Consider the following 7,219-nt stretch of genomic DNA (forward strand, 5'->3'; position numbering starts at 1 on the left):
CGGGTGACTTTATTTAGAAAAAGAGAGAGATTACAACCCGAAGTACTGTCAGTGGGGCACACAGGACTTCAGTACATATTTTAGGAGGATGCCATTCAACCCATAGTAGTGAGAAACTTTTGCGTCTTGTAATTACTGATCACATGACAGCTATCATCACAATATCCCTACCTCTCACCCACAATGCACCACTGTGGACCAGTCCCATTGGGGTATCTGCTCTACACCAGCCTCAGACTCTTTATGAGTTCCCAGAGGTGATGGATTTGTGCAGTTTGCCTCATACTGTCCTGTAGCCATGGCATTTGCTCATACATTTTCATATGAGAAGCAATCACAAAACACACAGGAGCTATGTGTCCACATGAGCAGGGTATATTCCCCATGGAGGCAGGCAACCTGGAAAGCAGAATGTGGTGGACAAACATTGGACAAAATGGGAGAATCTGGAGCTGTGGGGATGGGTAGCATCTGAGAGCTTGGCCAGCCAGAAGATCTCCTTGAGGAGCCACAAGAAGGCAGTTGGGTGGTCTCTGCCCTTACTCAGCACTATGGTTCTGCTGGTTTATCTGACAAAAAATCCCCAGCCCCCTCTCTGTAGATTCATATTTGTATCTTCCATCTGGTCACATCCATTCTTACTGCCCAAGGAGCCATTTGAACACTTTGAGTACTAGCCAATGTCCCCTCTGATTCATTAGGAATTCACTTAGAGTTCAACTCCGAGGTCAGCTTCATTCCTGAGGCTCAAAGGCCAGTGACACAGTTACATTAAAGGATTAAAAGTGTCTCCATCTCCCAAAGAGAGAAAAGGGAGGGGGAGATGCCACAAGAGGGTGTCATCTTGTGACAATGCTCTGCAGTCCCTCAGGAGTTCCAGATGGCGGCAGAAAGGCCTGAGTGAGTGAGGGATTCAGGAGTGACAAGCAGAAAACAGGACTGATGGTCAATGGGGAAGCACCCATTTTCCCCAGTTCTGATCCAGACAGTCCCCTCCTTCCTCTTCACAAAGAACAGCAGCAAAAACTGACGTGATGACAACAGTTTCTTTTGCATGTATGTGTGAGGCACACACCTATACAGGTCAGAGGGTGCGTGTATGTGTGAGGCACACACCTATGCAGGTCAGAGGATGCATGTATATGTGAGGCACACACCTATGGCAGTCAGAGGGTGCATGTATATGTGTCACACACCTATGCAGGTTAGAGTGTGCATGTATGTGTGTAGCACACACCTATGGAAGTCAGAGGATGCATGTATGTGTGTCACACACCTATGCAGGTCAGAGGATGCAAGTATGTGTGTCAACATACCTATGGAGGTCAGAGGATGCGTGTGTGTGTGTAGCACACACCTATGAAGGTCAGAGGATGCAAGTATGTGTGTCACACATACCTATGGAGGTCAGAGGATGCATGTCTGTGTGAGGCACACACCTATGGCAGTCAGAGAATAATGCCAATTGCTGTCTACTTTATGTGCTGAAGTAGGGCCTCTCACTTGAACCTGCTTGCCTATTTAGCGAGTCTAGCTGCCCAGCTTACTCTTGCTGTCCCTGTCTGTGCCTCACAAGCCCTGAGACTACAGGTGAGCTGCACATCAGCCCAGCAGCAATGTGGATGTTGGTGTCTAACTCAGTGCTTCATCCACTAAGTCCTCCCCAACCTCCCTTCCTGAAGCTGGGTTCAGTCTGAGGCAGATTAGTAGCGAAGGGCTCACTATCTCATATCAACCCCCAGGAGAATATAATCTCCCTAAGAGACAATATTCCAATAGATAATGACCATAAGTGAGCACTGGTCAGCACATCACTTGCAGTTTCATAGACTCTTGTTTTAACCAGTATTTCAAAATCTGCAATAATCGTGCATAACTACATATGTATATGTATAGATTCATAACTCAGATTTAAGGATCATTAAGTCCCTACAAGCCCTCAAAAGGAATAGTCACTGCCTTATTGATTTACCCAGGCCAGGCAACACAGTGTCTAGAGCCCCTCCCCCACTCTTTAAATTCATCGAGTAAAAAATAGATTGAGGCTTACACCAATTTTTTCAGGATCCTGGTTGAAGGTGAACCTGAGGTCACCTTAATGACTATCAAAACGACGTCTGATTGCCAAGCCTAGAAAACTTTCCCCCTGAATTCTTTGTTTGAAAGTATGTCTTTGGGGGAACTTTAACCTCTTTCTGACTCCTAATTAGCTTTTCTTCGAAGGAGAAAGTTCAGAGGAAGCGAGACTGGCAGGCTGCCTGGGGCACAGGTTACAAAAATAATGGGGTCCCTTTCATCTCATCCTCTGAGGTGATTCTGGGGATTAATGCGGTCGTCTTGAAAGCAACCCTTAGATCCAGGCCTCCCGAAGAAGATGGCGGTGTTTACAAGCAGACACAATCCGAAGGCAGTGGGTCGATTTATGCGGGCCCAGGCATCTCCTCTTGAAGATTTGTCTTCAACGCCACATTTCACAGGGTGAGTGGTTCTATTCTGGACTCTTCCTGGATAGCCTGCTACACACCCTCTCGGTCTCTGCAGACGCTACCTTTCGGAGCCGAGAATTTTTCCATCAGGTGGGGATAGCTTCTGAGGTAGAAAAGTAATCTCCTGCTCACTGGGCAGTGCTAGAAGGGGGCTGGCAGAAGACTCGAGTCTCAGAGAGCCCATTCCAAAGTCACTTCTTGCAGCAATTTCTCATTACTGAAATATCCACTCCATGGGTTCTTTAAATGAACCATCGGTTTATTTCCAAGCATGAATTTATCCTTTGATTCAGCCTACAAGCCCTACCGTAAAGTCTGGGCCAGGAAGAGGGAGCTGGTGTAGCGTGTGATTTTTGTCTTTTGTGGAGCTGACATTCTGTGAGAAAGAGGAATAAAATGAGGAGAGGAACAAGTCTGATGTTTCCCAGCAGTGAGAAAGTTTCATATGCCTGTTTGCTTGACTGGTTGGTTGGTTAGGTTTTGGCATAGGGACCTTAGCGTGTTACCCAAGCTGGCCTCAAACTTCTGAACTGGATTGGTCTTCTGCATCTGCTCCTTGAGTGGTTGGGACTTCAAGTGACACGTGGCTGTAGAGGAAATTTTATGTTAGGCCACCCTAACATAAAATTGAACTAAAATTTTTTAAAAAGTAGTGAACATAGTCATGAGAAATGAAGGAAAAGCGAAGGAGGGTCCCCATCTCAGAAAGGCCACTGAAAGCAGCTATCTCAAAGTCAAGGAGGAAAAACCAACGTCGGATGTTTAGAACATAAACAGCCAGCGAGCCTGTCCAAGGGAAGGTGAGACTAGAGAAGGGGGCATGTATTGTATCTGGTGGGAACCCACCTGGAAGGCTGTGAGGAGCCCTGAGGGACCAGTCACACGAGTCAGGCGACGATGCTGTCCGAGGTGTTTAAATATCAACCTCAGTCTTTCCCTTTCTTTAATTAGAAAGTTTAGAACGATTCACAGTGGGGTTCGTCATCAGTGTTCATCACCTTGGTTTCGTTCTGGTTTCTTTCCTGTGGCTGTGATAAAACACTGGTCAAAAGCAACTTAGAGGAGGAAGAGATTTAGTCAATTTATACTTCCAGGTCACAGGCATCGCTGAAGGATGTCATGGAGGAGAGTCAAGCAGGGGCTCAGAGGCAGAGGCTCCAGAGGGACGCTGCTTGCTGGCCTGCTCAGGCAGGCTTTGGTTCATCTCAAGTTCTGAAACCACCTAAGATGACCCGCTTAGGGATGGTACCCACAGTAACTAGTCCCTCCCACATCAACTAACATCCAGGACAATTCCTCCACAGACATGCCACAGGCCAGTCTGAACCAGGCATCTTTCCAGCCTCTTCTCTAGGGAGGCTCCAGATTACGTCAAACTGATGCGGCTCAAAAGGCCGTGCTGTCACAGCTCAGAGTGGACATGATGGTCGCCTTAGAAATTTGAATCTGGAGATGCCTCTCAAGAGCTGTTGACTGACTCTGGTGTTTGTCTTCATAGCAACACATTATGAAACAACCATAAAATTAATGGCAGTGCTTTCACTGGTTCTGTGTTCTGATTAATACATTTAATTTCAAAATTCAAATGAAACCTGCACCTTAATATTTCACTGAGAAATTTTTGTGTCAGATTTCTTTCTGATCTTTTTTTTATTTTTGTGTTAAAATGTAATTTTATATTTATCTATTCTTTTAACATTTAAGAGATGTGTGTGTGTGTGCCCCATATGTGTGAAGGTGCCCATGGAGGCCAGAACAGGGTGTTGGTTCCCCTAGAGTTAGTGGCAGCCGTGGACTGACTGACGTGGGCACTGGGTATTGAATTCGGGGCACTCACAAGAGCAGCAAATGCTCTCAATCACTGAGCCGTCTCTGCAGGCCAGTGCTAGTGTATTCAAGATATTTCCACCTATTATTTCAAATACAAATCAATGTTTCTTGCTATTTTTAGGAGTCATGCCCCTAGTTTCTTAGGTGGTTCTTCTTACCCCTTGGCACTTGCTTTTTAGCAGGTTTTTTTTTTTTTTTAAATTTCATCAAGTAATTAATTAAGTGTAAATCACATGTGCTGGGAGCAGCCACAGCAGGAGCATCAGTGCAAACTTACAACTTGGGACAACTTACAGAGAAACTCCCGAGTAACAACACCGGCTCATAAGGACGCCTTCCCCCTAGGTTCTAATACAGGTAAACAGCAAAACGCAATTGCTTTCTTCACTTGGGACTGGCACCCTGACTTTTGGGAACAGTGTCACAGTGTGTCTGCATCCAAACTCCATGCTCATCAAGTGAGCCTCCTTTAGAAGACACGGTTCTGCTAGCCTGAAGGATTCTTCTTCCCTTTTTGCTCTAATGTGCACTGTTAAAATAAGAAATGCTTCAGAAAACTGCTTCAGCATTGTGTGTGAGTGCCAACTGCAGAGAAGTCATGGAAGGGCTGAGCATCACCACCCGGGGTGTGTGTGTGTGTGTGTGTGTGTGAGAGAGAGAGAGAGAGAGAGAGAGAGAGAGAGAGAGAGAGAGAGAGAGAGAGAGAGAGAGAGAGAGAGAGAGAGAGATGAGGAGGAGGAGGAGCTACAGAGCCAGCTCATTTCCTCTGGTTGAGAGGACTGAAGGACACAGCCCCCAGGGACACGAGGCTTCTGGTGGGAGCTGCTCTTTCAGGGCACATATGCTTTTTTGTTTTGTTTTTTCCCAGATGATTTAAAAATAAAACTGGAATGTTCCAGAACCTTTTCAGTGGAAGTTGAATCTTTCAATCAACTAACGAGGCACAGGAAAGACGTTTTTGTTAGCCTGTTTCTTCGGGCAATTTCTCGATTGTTGCTTTTTCTCCTATTGTCTTGTAAAGATCTGGAGTTCACCGACTTGGGCAGAGCAGACATCTTCATGGCGGCGACACCGCTAGATAGAGGGGCCGTTTGCTTCAGCCAGATTCACCTGTCACCCACCTCAGCATTGTATCCAGGGTTGTACCTGCGGCCTGGCAGCGCTCTGAAGCTGTTGTAGATCTGGGTACCCTGGTGAGTGCCAATAGTCATGTCTGGGAGGTAGACAGGAATGGTCATGTAATTCAGCACATCCATTTTATCCTGCACCAGCATCCGCAGGCTGTAAAGGGTACAGCCATCCTGCTCAAGCCACAGCCCTTGGATATAGTTAAGGATTCAATTTCTCTACCACTTTGGTTGACTCTTCAGATTCCTGGGTACTGTACACCAGAACCTCACACTGCTCACTCATGTCTGGGAAGAAGGTGTTCTTGTAGACATTTTCGATGTCCTGGGGTCCTGGAGACAGGCAGAGGTGACCTCCATTTCATGTGCATCTCCGTTCTTCCAGATCCATCCCTGTATCTCTGCCACAGACACACGCATACAGAAGTCTATGTGGACTGGCAGGTACTCTGGAAGAGTGAGCCGTTTCACCTCATTGTAGTGGTCCACACCGTCCTTTCTGATGAAGCGCTGGTTGCACATTGCCTCAGGAAGACAAAGTCACTTTAGATGGAGTCCTCCAAGATTACACCTGGTCCTGTGTTGGGTGTTAATTTGTTGTGGGAGGCTGCTTGTTCCTTCCCGGCAGCCCAGACTCTGGAAATAACTACACAGAAACTGTATTATTAATTAAATCACTGCTTGGCCAATCACTATAGCATATTCATAGCAAACTCTCTTACATATTAAATTAACCCATTTCTTTTATTTTATATTTTACCACGAAGCTTGTGGCCTACCAGCAGGGTTCCCCATCTCTTGACTCCACCTTCTTTCTCCCAGCATTCAGTTGAGTTTTCCCACCTAACTCTACTCTGCTCTATCACAGGACAATGCAGGTTTTTTACTCATTAACCAATAAAAGCAACACATAGACAGAAGGATGTCCCACACCAGTCCGATACTCAACAGGTGTTCCAGGGCATCTGAGTCCTGTAGGAGGCAGCTGGCATACAGCCAGGACCAGACATGGTAGCTGTTGCCATTGTTACTTTTGGGATCGTCATAAAATTCCTCTAAGCTACAGCTACCAGAAAATTCCGTGTCAAGGGGCCCCCAGCACCTATGGTGCTGCTCCAATATTACGAGCCTGCTTCTGCAAAGTTTTTCCTGCCTCGTCTCTCTGCGATCTCCTTCGCGAGCTTGTTCTTCCCAGAGCTTATGTTCCCATCTACCGTTATCTCTCGGCTGTACTCATTCAGTTTTCTGCTTGTCTTATCACCAAGAATGAAGGGCACAGGTCCATACTAAGGCTGGCACTGCACACTGGTATGAATCTGTGCCATGCTCTGGGTTCCCGAGGCGAGGCTGCGCAGAGACGCAGACAGCTGCATAAGCCCAGCAGCCTCGCCCCTTTAGCTCTGCAGTCCCCACAGGCTGGAGGACCAGGCAGACGCAGCGCTATGGGCCTTTTTAGTAGTTTTAAAAATCCTTCTAAATTCCTCCTTAACAGTATTTTCAGGCTTCTGGCTGAGGCTGAGGTAAGTTTGAGCTGCGGGTGCTGCAGCCCTTTAGAGATATGCTGTCACTAAGTCAGGTAACTTCCTTCTTCACTTTTGGTCTGTAAATTGGTACCGAGTCCACATTTGTTTTATAACTTTTTATGTCAGATTCGGAAGTTTAAGGATTTGATACCTAATACGGTCAAGGAAGTTACTTCTTACTTATTTGGATCATTGTGTATGTTGACTTATTTGAAAATTAAGGAATATTATTGAAATAACTTTAATGTAGTAG

The 7,219-nt window shown here is 46.2% G+C and overlaps 1 pseudogene; it reads right to left on the bottom strand.

Moving 5' to 3' along the window:
• Nucleotides 1-5,245: 5,245 nt before the first annotated feature.
• LOC130879247 (NADH dehydrogenase [ubiquinone] 1 alpha subcomplex subunit 10, mitochondrial-like) lies at nucleotides 5,246-6,816 on the bottom strand (annotated as a pseudogene).
• Nucleotides 6,817-7,219: the final 403 nt, after the last annotated feature.

This window comes from Chionomys nivalis, chromosome 8 (genome assembly GCF_950005125.1).
Source record: "Chionomys nivalis chromosome 8, mChiNiv1.1, whole genome shotgun sequence".
NCBI classification, from domain to species: Eukaryota; Metazoa; Chordata; class Mammalia; order Rodentia; family Cricetidae; genus Chionomys; species Chionomys nivalis.